At 49.2% G+C, this 13,405-nt stretch overlaps 1 long non-coding RNA gene across 1 annotated transcript in view; it reads left to right on the forward strand.

Annotated features, from left to right (window-relative positions):
• The window catches only part of LOC116648284, a 30,746-nt gene extending 21,354 nt beyond the window's left edge, over positions 1 to 9,392 (forward strand). Inside the window, exons 2-4 of the long non-coding RNA XR_004302488.1 lie at positions 5,197 to 5,283; positions 6,150 to 6,211; positions 9,014 to 9,392. This is a non-coding gene — a long non-coding RNA (uncharacterized LOC116648284). The remainder of the gene's footprint in view (positions 1 to 5,196; positions 5,284 to 6,149; positions 6,212 to 9,013) is intronic.
• The last annotated feature ends 4,013 nt before the right edge of the window (positions 9,393 to 13,405 follow it).

Consider the following 13,405-nt stretch of genomic DNA (forward strand, 5'->3'; position numbering starts at 1 on the left):
TTTCACCTGTCTCATCTTGCTTCCTGAAACCTGTGGTCCCATCCTTTTCAAAGCAAAATAAAGCTGTGTGCGGACACACAGACACGCACCAGCAAATGCAAGCTCATTTAGGGAACGGACAGCAGATAACAGTTTGATCTCTCAGCCTCCTGTCTCCCTGTATTTTTCAAAAAGCTAGGGAACAGAATAGCAGAAATGCCAAACTCCTTTTTTGGCTGTAGCTCTGAAGGAAGAAGGATCTGAAAAGTGGTCGGCCTGTAAGATAAAGATGTGGGCTGGATGTGCTGCCTGTTTAAATGGCAAGGTTTTTGTTGATTGGGCATTGAGTTGGAACAGAAAGGTCAAAGCTGACAGACTAAACTCATACTCAGAAAAGCTGCTCGAAGTTCCTTTTTCTCCCACCACCTTCCCTCCCAGATGGAAGGTTGTTAACGTCACCCTAGCCCCAGCACAGCAATTAATGGCTCATGAGCCCAAGCCAAAAAATAAAAAACAAACCAGATTAAGGAGTTTCTCGGTAAAATGTAAAATAGCAGCTTAAGGTCCTCCTTAAGCCTCAAACGATTCATGACAACCAGAAATCTTTTTTTTTTTTTTTTTTTTTAAAGGAAGTCTTCATTAGGCAAATAATCAGAGAGAGTATCAGGTCCTATGAGGCCCCAGGCTCCTTCTCGTCACACAATGAAATCACGTGATTCCTGGTTCGGGCTCAGTTTCAGCCCAGGCGCTAGGAGCAACTCAGCCTCTGGCTGGGGGGAATCTAGAAGCATCAGATCAGCATCAGACAAGTCATCCATGATGGCGTCTGCCCCGTCCACTACACACCCATCCGGGGCCAGGCATGATGCTTGTTCCTAGGGACGCCTAGGGTCAATAATAAATAAATGGCAGAGCCTCTGCCTTCCAGAATCCCCCGCAGCCTGGGTGAGGGGCAGGGAATCAGATGGCTGCAACGCAGGGAGGTGGGGCTCTAAGCAGGCGACACAAGGGGGCTTGGGGAGCCCAGAGGATGAAGGGCAAGTCTCCCTTTGACTTTGGACCAAATCCCAGGAAATGGGGCTCCTGCCGGTCTTCTTCGACTGGGGTTTTGTATTCCAGCCCAGAGGCTGCTCCTGTTTTATCCTTAGCACATCTGAGTCCTCTCAAAGGGAGGTGCTGACAGGACCTACCCACCTTCTTATCTCCAGGTGCCCTGCTCTCTGCATCTCTGGTCTCACCTTGGCGACGTGTTAGGGTCACTTGGGGAACCTTTAGAAACGCTGCTACAGAGAGCACACCTGAAACCAATTAAATCATACGCCCTGGGGCGGGACCCAGGCAGTAAGAGTTTGCAAAGTCTTCCAGGTGATTCCGGTGTGCGGCCAAGATTGAGAACCCCTGCTTCTGCTTCATCCCCCAACCAACCCACTGATCTACCCCCCAGCTTCTGGCCTGGAGTCCACCTGCTGGCTTCCGCCCCACCTGGGAGGTCACATCCCTCACGGGGTCCCAGGGCTTCCCTTTGGCGCCCATCCCAGGCCGTGGCTCCCGGCATCCTCGCTGACAGCTGGAGGCATTCGGAAAACAATCGCGCTTGTCAAGGGTGGTGGACAGAGGCTTCTATTACTTCTATTACTGGTGCATGACAGGGGTTTGGGGAGTCTCTCAAGTCTATTTGCTTGGGATTTCTGCACAGACTAGACACAGAGAAGAAACCCAGAGGATGACAGCACCCCCCATGCATTCCTAAGTAGGCGCAAAAGAAAGTTCCAGCATCCTTCTCTCGGTGATGAGGAAGCCACCTGCAGGACCTTAGAGCATGAGGGACATTTCCTAAGTGAGTGCCCACAAGGTGCCCCTGCTCTAGGATTTTTCATGCATATTCCAGTTCTCACTCATATTAACTGAGGCCCAAAGAGAACAACCGGATGCTGAAGTTCATCCAGCCGGCAAATGGAGACACCAAGATCTGAGTTCTTTCCATGGTGTCTAGTTGAAGCTGACAGTTATCATGGCAGCTCAAGAAGAAGGACGTGGTCCTCAAGGCAGAGGTCCGTCCCCACATGTCACCATTCCAACAGGCCTCGAGCACCTCCCGGGTGCCCGGCTCCGGCCAGGCGCCCCAGCCAGGTCCCAGCTGGGAGGAAGGGGTGGGTTTCCACACAGACAACAGCACCAGGGCATCTGGGTGCTGGGGTTCTGACAGCATTCAATCTGAAAGTACCCGGAGGTTTGGGTTTTCCACCCAGCCTCCTGTGAGTCTGGACATATGGGCCTGGTGGCCTGCACGTGGGCCCCGCGCCCTTGGGAGACTGTGTTCCGGCAGGCAGTTTGGTATCCACAGGGCACAGGATCTTTCTGGCAGGAACCTCAGGCGAGCCTCCCTCCTGGCCTCTTGGATCAGGAGGCCTCGGTTTCCACGTTGGAGGTTTATTTTCTCTCATCCGCTTTTTCCACCTGATGAAGACCTTGCTGCTTTGTCATTGGAATGATGAGTTTCCTAAGCCAGGACCCACTTGCAGATAAAATAATCTGAAAAATGAATGTGGAGTCTTATTGTCGTTTCTCAGTAGCTGCTGAGTAAGGGGACAGCTCAGCAGCAAAACTTATAAGTGATTTCACAATAATTATTGGCCTGATGAGATGTTTCAGCCAAATAATCCTTTTATCAACAAAGGGCAGAATTCCAGAACATTGCTCTTATCTTTGTAGTGTAGCGCCTCCTGATTGAAAGAAGAACCCCAAACAACACCAGGGCTCTCAATAAGCTCCACTTAAAGGAATGTAGGGCTTAGGGTCCACATATCTCAGAGATTCGGCCTGACCTCAAATCCCATGATCTTTCTCCAGTGTGGCTTCTCACACAAGATTCTTCTTAAAAATAGAGCAGTGTAAGCGGCGCTGGGCTGGGGCTCCCGCTCTCTGCACTTTCCCACTGGGGGCTCAGCCATGGCCAAGTGTGCTGAATGCCGGCTCCCCTTCCTTCCTGCCACTGAGCCCAAGCGCTGTGTTCTCACCTCCCCGGGCTCCTCCATCCGGCTTCCCACTTGGCTGATGCTCGACACCAGCTGGTGGCTTAGATGTTTTCTCTTTCGAGACAAGGAGCCAGACTGCAGGTTCTCCGGAGGACCCTCCGAGCGCTGGGAGTCCAGGACTCGGAGGAACACGAGCACCCTCCCTCCTCCCCAGAGGGGACTCCAGGTGGAGCCATGCGTCCCACCCCAGGGTCTCCTGCGGAGGACATGGTGCTCAGGCTGGGGGCCTTTCCCCTCAGCCGCCTTTCTGAGCTGGGCTCTCGGGCCAAAACGTGGTGCGCTGTTAGTCCCTGAAACACAGAAGTCCACTTTGAAAGGCAGAGTGAGCCAGGCCCAGGTGCGGTTGTCTGCCCCACCTGTTGACATGAATCCACATCCCCAAGGCCCTGCTGTTTGGACGGCTGACCAGGGACAGAAACTGCAACCTCACAGTTACCAAGAAAGGGCAGGCCACCAGGCATCCAGGGACTGCTTCCAGAGGGTTGGGCATTTGCAGACTCTGCTCATTTTGGCAGGCCAACCCTGGAAAGAAAGCTGCTGGTGGGGGTGCTCGCGTCTAGGCACCACTGCTGGGGAACCCTGGAAACCCTCAAAGGCCAGACGGGGACTCGTTCTCATTTGATTGTCCTATCGTGGTATTTGTCACAAGGTTCCCAAGACGCAGGATGGCTCCCAGGGCTCCCTGTAAGGAGGGATTTCCGCATTATCCAGCCATGGGATGATGACCTCCCTGTCTGCCCAAGTTTAGTCAAAGACTTACAGTTCCTGTCACTGGCCCCCAAGCCCTCCATGGTTCCCTTTGGCAAAAGCATGACGCTGGAATCTTCGAGGCCTATGTGAGGCTCTCCAGTATTGGTCCCAGCCTGGCCCTCTTTGTGTGTGTGTGTGTGTGTGTGTGTGTGTGTGTGTGTGTGTGTGTTGCTTTTCCTCTTCTTATGAGGGCACCAATCATATTGGATTAAGTCCTATTCTCCTCCAGTATGATTTCTTACCTTAACTCATTACATCTACAAACACTCTGTTTCCAAGTAAGTTTGTATTCTGAGGTTCCAGGAAGGACATAAATCTGGGGGGAGTATTTTTCAACCTAGTACATTTATACTTTATTTTTATCTCATTCATTTTTACTTTATATTTTTATATATAATATATTACTAACATACTACTACTATATATATGCGTATTTTAATATATAACTATGCATATATTGGCGGGGCATACTCAAAAGATTTTCCCTGACATTTGCAGACCATTTGTCCCTGTCACAATTGTCCACATGAAGAAACTCAGGTGGCTTTAGGATGAGACCGGTTGTCTGGAGCAGGGGGGTGAACCAGATGTTCCTGGGCAGCCCTTGGTAAAGAGAAAGATCAATTATGATCCCTCCCCTGGCTCAGGGAGCTGCATCCTTCCAGAACGCCTGCAAAAACAAGGAAGCTGCTGTGCATCCACAGCTGCTCGGTATTTTGCTAATTGCTGGGAAGGCGTCATCTGCCCGATGCATCTGTTGATTTATTCTGTTATTTGAAAGCAAACAAAAAGAAAACAAAACCCAGAAAGCCTTCTTGTTGATGGGCATCCTTCAGAACTGTCTCCAAGCTCCCATGTTGTATCCATACACGCCTGCCTCTCTCCCGCTGCCCTGTTGAAGGAGGGGTTGATTATAACAAAATTGGAGAACCGAGTGGGCCCAGCTCCCCAGCTTCCTCCTTCTGGAACCCATGTCCCCTCACCAGATCTCACCCGGCACTTTCACATTCTCAGACTGGTCCCCTAGGGCACAGCGGACGTTGTGGTGGCAGCGTGGCTCAGTCAGGGCACGGGATCGCTCTGGGCTGCAGTAAGAGGGACACAACTGGCCCAGACTAAGAGCTCCATCCCAGGGGTCCTTTCCAGAACATCTTGCCCAGAGGGAAAGTAGAGCTTTTTCCAGCTCAGCTCTTACCCTCCCTTATACTCCCCAGAGCTTGCTCTGTCCCCATAGCTTTCCCGCTGAAAGTCCAGCCCCGGGGAGTGGCAGCTGATTTAGGCTTCTCACTCCCTCCCTCTGCCCCTTAAAGATCAGGTCCCCTGTTGTCCAGTTCGACCTCTCTCACCGTCTCTCTACTGCACAATGCCTGGGTTCCTTCTTTCTCTTCTGGTTCCCAAGATCCATTGAGTCAAACTTTTTTCTTTTTTCCAGAAAGTCCTAGAAGGCTCTTCTTGCTCTACTTTACCGGTCAACTTGGCAGCACACTCTATTTTATGACCATAACAGAAAGATAAAACGGTGAGTAATAGGGGTGCCTGGCTGGCTCAGTCGGTGGAGTATGTGACTCTTGGTCTCAGGGTTGTGAGTTCAAGCCCCACTTGGGCATGGAGCCTACTTAAAATAAATAAATATAAAAATAAATAAATAATGCAAATAATAAGAAAAAGCAAGTGGGGACTGCCACACTTCCGTGCTCCAGGGGAGAGGCACCATTCCCCCTCAGAGGCGGACCAGGTTCTGTTGGAGAAAACGTTGAAGGGCATTTGGATTGTGAGACCAGACCGGGTGGGTGGGGAGTGAGGCAAAGAGCGTGCTAAACTGTTCCATATAACAGAGTAAGAGGAATTTGGGGATTGTTCACTGTCAGCCTTGTAGTGACCAGAGAAGAGACTAGGGATCTGAATGAGAAATTTGGGGGAAAGAAAGACCTAGAAACGTGGAGGAAGTCAAGGTCTAATGGGGGACCCAAGCCAGTGAGAAGATCCCCTCTCGAGGTGAGGACTCATCAGTCTGTAGAAAGTGAGATAGCTGACATTCCATTTGAAGCTCCATACACCTCTCTTCCCCCGACTCCTGAGTGGTTCCTGTGGCTGCAGGGATCCGAGGGAGGGAAGGGGAAAGGGTGACTTCCCTCTCCCGAGTGGTGAAGTGGCGAAGGGCAGAGAGAGGCCAGAGGCCCCGGAAGACAAGAGGGCAAGTGAAGACTGGAATTTAGTGGGGACGGGAATGACATGAGCAGTGACCCCAAGAATGGACATCAGGAGAGAGTGCTGAGCTTGGTTGAGGGCTCAGGCAGTTTTATTTGAATGTTAAATAGAGGGAAACCCTGGAGGATGGAGGCCTTCAGGACATCTGAGTTCCCAAAAGCATGATTATCTCCCCAGACTGCAGCCACATCCCACCCGTTGACCAGTGACCGCTACTGAGAGTGCCGTCAGCCCTGTGGGTAAGCTCCGGTGTTAACACGGTGAGGGTCCTGTGGGGGGCGGGTGGGTGAATCCCAGCAACTGACTGTCCCAGGCTGCGTGGACGGGAACACATCCTGACCCACTCCTCCTGCCTCACCCCCGGTGTCAGGACCAGCTGGAGGGGAGCCAGCCCCCAGCCATCCAGGTGGGCTCCTCCTCCCTCCTTCCCTGCCTCAGGTGGTGGCTGTCCTCTGCTCCCCATTCACCTCCCCTTCCAACCCTGCTGTCACTCACTCCCATCCCACCACGGCCACTGTGTCCTCCCCCAAACAGAAGGGAAGGTGCCCCGTGACAACATCAAGGGTGGGGGGGAGTCTGGTGCCTCAGTTGGCCCTTGCTGCATGGGCAGGATTGGGGCCACGGTGTTTTCTGTGGTGTCTGGCTACAGGGGAATGACTCTTGTCTAACATTTTCTGTCCTGCTAGGCTTCCCCTTTCCTTGTCCTTCGGCTCCAGAGAGCAGACTTTTGTTGGGACTTTCATCGTCTGTTCCCTCTGGGGTTTCTGGTCGCTTCTGCCCCACGTCTGGGCACAGTAAGAAAACCCAGAAACTCCTTGCTGTGCTCCTCGAGTCTCGACCCCTAATGGGTCTGCCTTCTCTCCACTTTTCAGATCCTTCTTGTGTTTGTTTTGTATCTCATGTCCGGGGTTTTAAACCAGACCTCACTTGTTATTTTTATGGTCAGAATTTTGGAGAAAGGTTTGTTTCTCACCATTAATTTGATCTACAGCCCAAAATTTTTCACTTCAAAGATCAGTGTCATTAACAAGAATCATTGGCCTGGACAGCCCCGGATGCCCTACTTTTTACGTATTATAATTTGCTTTTTTAAAAAAAGTCCCTACATTACAATATTGGAGTCTGAACTTTAATTATAAACTTCGGTAGAGCGCATATTGTTACACTTCAAATGTCCATGAACCATGAACAAGTGTCTGTTGAGGAAGAGCAAGGTGTGTGAGAGAGAGTTTCAGAGGAAAAGCCTCTGCAGTGACACGTCAAGGTCTCAAGCCAAGCCCCGGTGAACTTGCCCTCCAGGGAATTCACACAGGGGACATTCTGCCCAGCACAGTGGGTCCTGTGTGGGGTTGAGGCTCTCAAGTCAACCGGCACCCCTAAATCCAGTAAAGTTGAAATTACTCTTGGTGGTGGGATGTTAGACTTGCATTTTCTTTCTTATACTTTGATGTGTTCTTTGAACATTTCATATTCCATTCCATTCTATTCTATTCTATTCTATTCTATTCTATTCTATTCTATTCTATTCCACAATGACCCTGTTTTCTACCCTTGCTCCCCCCAACCCGGACACGGGGGCCCAACCTCCTGGGGGATGTGTCATCTTAGTGGTTACCTTTGCCCCCAGCCATGTAAAGCACCCCCTTAGGAGTAAAACAATTTCCAGTAAACCATTTTTTAAAGGTAAACCAAGGCATATTAAAAACTATCAGTGTTTATTTCAGTAAAAATCAACTTCAACTTGACAGTGTCAAAGAGTGTGCTCCAGCAAAAGGAACTGGCAGAAAGAGGGTGGGAAAGAAGAGGGGTAAGCAAAGCAAAGAAATCATTTGATTGGCTGGAGCCTAAGTGGTTGTCTTATTTGGAAAGCCTCGTTGGCTGTTTGTGATTGGTCGTCCTGAAGTTCCCATTTCTTAACCTTGAGGCAATCCACGCTTAGGTTTTAGTTTGCTTCCTAGGCCATGAAGGCATGCGAGGTGAGATCCTGCTGGTGAAGAGACAAAGAGGGCACGCTGACAGGGTGGCCCCGGGGTGCTGGACAGCTTCGTCACTGCCCACAGCTCCACCTCATCTTCCAGAGCCCCACCCACAGCCAGTCCTGATGACTCATCAAATCAGAGTTGTCCCCATCCTCAGCATCAGCCCTTCCCTACTGGCCTCAGTCTAATGGCCTCCTTGTTTAATTAACTTAACACCACAATCTCCCATTAACAGGGGTTTGGCATCAGTCACTAGACTAGGAGTCTGTTTCTGGGCAAACCTCAACCCTCCTCTTCTACAAAGCCCCAGGAAAATTCTCACTGGTCTCTGCATCAGTCAGAGCCATGCTTTTCCTTGGCAACGGGTTTATTTTTACCTTACAGACACTGAGAGTCAAGGGAACAATCATGCTATCATGTTTCCTATTCCCACTGGCTGCTAGAAAACTCAGAGCCAGAATGTGGCTTATCCCCAGCAGGTGCTTAGGATGTAGAAGCATGTATTTTGTGTGACAATCTCACTCCTGGCTTCATCTTACTTTCCCATACTTATTTTACCTTTCCTGTATCTTCTTATTAATTTTACATATCTACCTTGAAGAATTATTTGTATATTTGCAAGATTTCTCTTTTCTGGAAAGAGGTAGATGATGGATAGATGGATGGATAGAAGGAGGGAGGGAGGGAGGTGGAATGGGTAGATGGATAGATGGGTGATGAATGGATGGATGGGTGGAAGGGTGAATGGGTGGGAGGTGAATGAATAGAGGGCGAGTGGGAGGGAGAATCCTCTCCCCTGCTGAGGTCTTGATCTACCATTATTTCTCGAAATGTCCTATAAGATCTTATGTGCTTTCCCAGAAGATGGAGACCCACCATCCTTCTCAGAAACCACTGCCGTGAGCCTGTGCACATGACCTGGAACTTAGAGACCCTCTCTGGAGGCAACCTCAAGGTCCAGCTGGTCCTCCAACCACAAGGATCTCCCTTCTCTTGCATGCATTCTGTGGTGTGCCACACTTCTCTTTATATTAATCCTGGACTTCTCTATTTCATTTTTAGTGAGGGGGTCATTGCTTTCCCTACGGAGAAAGGAAGAGGAAGGGGAGATCTATGAAGGACATATAATATCTCAGAGAGGTGCCAAAATCCTGGGGTCCTCAGAACCTAAAAGATTCCAGCGATCTCGACTTTCAGGAATACCATCACAAAGCCAAAAATAAGCAAAGAAGGTGTTGGAGAACTAGAATATCATAATGCCCAGAGGAGAGACCCTCACAATTAATTCTTACTTTCTATATCATTCCGACAAGCTCAGTTTCATGGTTCCCACATTCACAGCAGATTAACAGCTTCCCCTTGTGTTCTTCCTTGCACTGATTAAGTACGTATCCCTCTGGACTCCCATCCCACTTACATTCTGCATTTGCAATAATGAAGTACCAACTCTCTTTTCCTAAACTACTCAGTACAATTTCTTATGTATTATTCATGTCTTTCCAAATAGTCTATAAACAAAGTAATAAGAGTGCTGTTCCCCCTCTTTGTAATTTTCCTATTTCCTTTGATCTTGTTGATATTTCTTATTCTTTCCTTTGTAGTTTTATATAAAAGTGACACAAAAATTAACATTGCAAATGTCTCTTTTCATTTCATCAGGAAGAGTTGCGGCAGGCAATTCAAAGGCTTGAAGCCAAAAGAAAGAAGCTGAATCTATAATTTATTTTTGGAATAATCAGTTCCTAGCTAATTTGCTCATTGATTTCATGACTACATGTGAGCGGGGAGCACCAGAACCAGACTTGTCAGACCTGGAGCATCCCCATCCTTAGCATCATCCCTCCCCTACTGAACTCATCCAAAAGCAAGCGCGGGGCCCTAAACTAGAGCCGATGCACATGGTAGGTTGGAGAAGAGAGGGGAGACCCGCACTGGGAGCAGAGTCAGGGAGGGGGCGAGGGATGAGGCAGGATGGAGAGGAAGGAAGGGGCTAGAATTCACAGGACTGAAGAAGGGACTGACACGGTCTGATGATCATGTGAAAATCACTTCCTGATCTTTGTGGAGAACAGATCAGGAAGACTAGTGAAGAGGGTCTTGCAGGGACCTGGGGAGAGATTAGGTAGTCCTTAATGAATTAGCTACCTTAATTAAGGTGGCCCTTAATTAATTACGGGTAACTCATGGTAATAGAGATGGAAAAAGTCATCTTTTAGAGGTTGAACTGCCTCTCGACAGGGCTTGCTAATGGACTGGTTAGACGAGGAAAGGGAAAGAGAAATGAAGAATTTGACGTTGATGTTTGCCTTGAGCTCTGGGTGGATATTGATATCACAAAGGCAGGAAAGAGACGGACATGGGAGCTGGCGGAGAATCTGAGCAGAGATGTCGGGCGGCTGTTGGGAATATGATACCTGAATCTTACAGGATGGGCAATTATGCCCCCGTTCTATCAATGCAGAAAGGAAGCCCAGGGAGGTTTAAGGTTAAGTTGTTTGCCACGCACACCCCAATATACTACACGGCGGAGCCTGTGTTTGAACCCAGGTCTACCTCTTTTTTTTTTTTTCTTAGAGAGAGAGAGCATGGAAGGGGGAGAGTGGCAAAGGGAGAGAGAGAATCTTAAGCAGACTCCATGCTCAGCATGGAGCCGGACGGGGGTCTCCATCTCACAACCCTGAGATCATGACCTGAGCAGAAATCAAGAGTCGGATGCTTAACCAACTGAGCCGGCCAGGCACCCTGAACCGGGTTCTACCTCTAAGCAACAGAGAAAATGAGCTATTTTGCATAATTAAGCTTTTCAAGATACTAGTTTATCCTTTCAGAAAGTGAAACATTTGACTTTAAGATGTTGATGGGAATTTGCACAGACCAAATCAGAGGTCTATTCCGTGTCCTGGTGCCCCCCCGCCCCCGCACCTGGTCATGAATGCAGCAGAGCCATAGACAGAGCGAGGGCGCCTCCTGGGGTTCTCTAGCAGGCGGGCTGCACCCCGTGCTCAGTGGCCCAGATGGCCTTGCTTTTCCTGGGCCACTTAGAAAGATAACTTCAAGCACATACTCATCATTTTTATTCCTCGCTGCCGTGTACAAGAAACAACAGGCTGTTCTTGCTGTTGCCAATTATCACTAATGTCTGGGATTTGTTGGCTGCCCAGGTAGGTGCAACAACAGAAACCCAGAAACCAAGCCTGCTGAAAAAAATATGAAAAATAAGGTAATCTTAGGGCGCCTGAGTGACTCAGTTGGTTGGGCGGCTGACTTGATTTTGGCTCAGGTCATGATCTCAGGTTCCTGGGATCCAGCCCCGTGTCGGGTTCTGCCCTCAGCAAGGCGACTGCTTGAGCTTCTCTCTCTCCCTTTCCCTCTGCCCCTCCTCCTGCTCTCTGTCTCTCCAAATAAATGAATACATCTTAAAAAAAAAAAAAAGTAGTCTTGGAGGCAGGGCCAGAGAGGTTCTCTTACCGAATGAATGGTGTACCTGGGCATTGAGCTTTTGGCTGTGCAGAGATCCTCTAGGTTCACATCCAGAATCAGAAGTTGCAGAGAACCGGAGAAATCTGATTTCTGGATAAACAGGAGGTTGCAGGACTGAGCTCTCGGCCCCCCCGGGGGAGGCTGTAGCTTCTGCTGAGACCACTGTGGCAGACACTGCAAGTTACTGGCTGGAAACACATTCCCCTCATCTTACTTACTAAAGGAATCCCAGCTGGGAAGAGATGGCAGCGTGTTTAGCTATAGAGTTGATTTCCAGGCTCCCTTGCCGCTCGGGGTGGCCCCGTGACATTGCACTTGTTGGCGCTTTAATCATCCCCCCAAAACATACGTTGAAGTCCTAACCCCAGGTACCTGTGAACATGACCTTATTTGGAAATAGTATCTTTGCAACTGTATTTAGTTAAGATGAGGTCATTCCAGAGTTGGGTGGCCCTAATCCAATATGACTGCGGTCCTCATAAGAAGAAAAGAGACAAGGAGATCAAAACACACAGGGAGAAGCTCATGTGACAGCAGAGGCAGAGATTGGAGGATGCATCCAGAAGCCAAGGACTGCCGACAACATCAGAAGCCGGAAGAGGCCAGGAAGCATCCCCCACTAGAGCCTGCAGAGGGAGCATGGCCCTGTGGACAGCTCAGATTTCAAACTTCCGGCCTCTAGAACTGTGAGAGAAGAGATTTCTGCTATTTTAAGCCGCTCGGATTGTGGTATTCTGGTGTGGCAGCCCTAAGCAACTAACGCGGAGCTGAACAATGTGAGCGAACATCCCTGACTGTGTCCCATCTCTTGTGGGAAGCGAAAGCTCCTGGCTCCCTCGCCCTTCCTGCCTGGTAAGGGACATGTGTTCTGAGGTAAGCCCCCAAGCCCCAGGCCACGGTCAGCGGGGCAGAAAGACAGGATGGCTGCAAGTCAAGTTCCCCACCTGCGAACACAACAGTAAGATCTCCCGAGTGGCACGTCCTCCATGTCCCTCGGACACGATGGGGAGAGCGTAGAGAGCTGCCAGCGTCGGTCCTAAACGCAGTGAGAGGGCACACCACGGCTGGGAAGTAAGAATAAACCAGAACAATTGTTCTTTTAAAGACAGCCATAAGAAACCACGACAAAGCATTTAGACTCCCTTTAGAAAGCATAATAATCAACATGAGGAAATAAAATCGAGGTTCTACGAGGGGAATGATATTAGAAAAACAACAACCGAGGCTGAGAACAGAGAGGTTCACAGAGGCACGTGAAATGTGCAACCAGAGACAGTGACCAAGACGGTGTCTCATAAAGATTTTAAACCACAGGGAAAAGATAGAATTCGACAGTCACCCGAGCAGAACAGGCAGGTGAAAGGGTATGAGTCAGAGCTGCCTTTGATTTCTCCAATAATCTAACTGCCCAGAGACAAAAGAAATAGATCTACAGGTCCCAGCTCGGCAGAAAACAAGTGCCCTGAAAATTAGTTACGCAAACAAGTTGTTACTCGTACCTGAGACTGCAGAATGACACCCCAGACCTGCAGTGTCCTTCCACAGCCCCACACAGAGCAGAGCCCCTGAAAAGACCCCATTACGTCTGAGAACCTAACACTCACTAAAATAAGCAACAGCAAGCACTGAGGAAATAAAGGGCTATTTATTAAATGAAGTTAAGCTAATTGCATGGGGATGGGGAAATTAATTGAGACCTACATCATGCCCCCAGAATAGACTCCAGATGCCTCAGGAAGTTAAATAATTTCAAATATGTGAAATTAGGGGGAAACTTGCTAAAAATAGATTTGAATATTTACCGCAACTCCAGAGAGAGGCTAGCTTCTTCCGAATGGAACCAATAGAAGAAATTTCAACGGAAAGGAGCATTTGATCGCGCCTTGCTGAGAATTTAAATCCTTAGTATAGCGAAAGCCCGCACACCTCACACCTAAAACCCTACGTGACTACGATGTGTCAAGCAGGTGCTAA

Source organism: Phoca vitulina, unplaced genomic scaffold, assembly GCF_004348235.1.
Source record: "Phoca vitulina isolate PV1807 unplaced genomic scaffold, GSC_HSeal_1.0 scaffold42, whole genome shotgun sequence".
In the NCBI taxonomy this organism is placed as follows: Eukaryota; Metazoa; Chordata; class Mammalia; order Carnivora; family Phocidae; genus Phoca; species Phoca vitulina.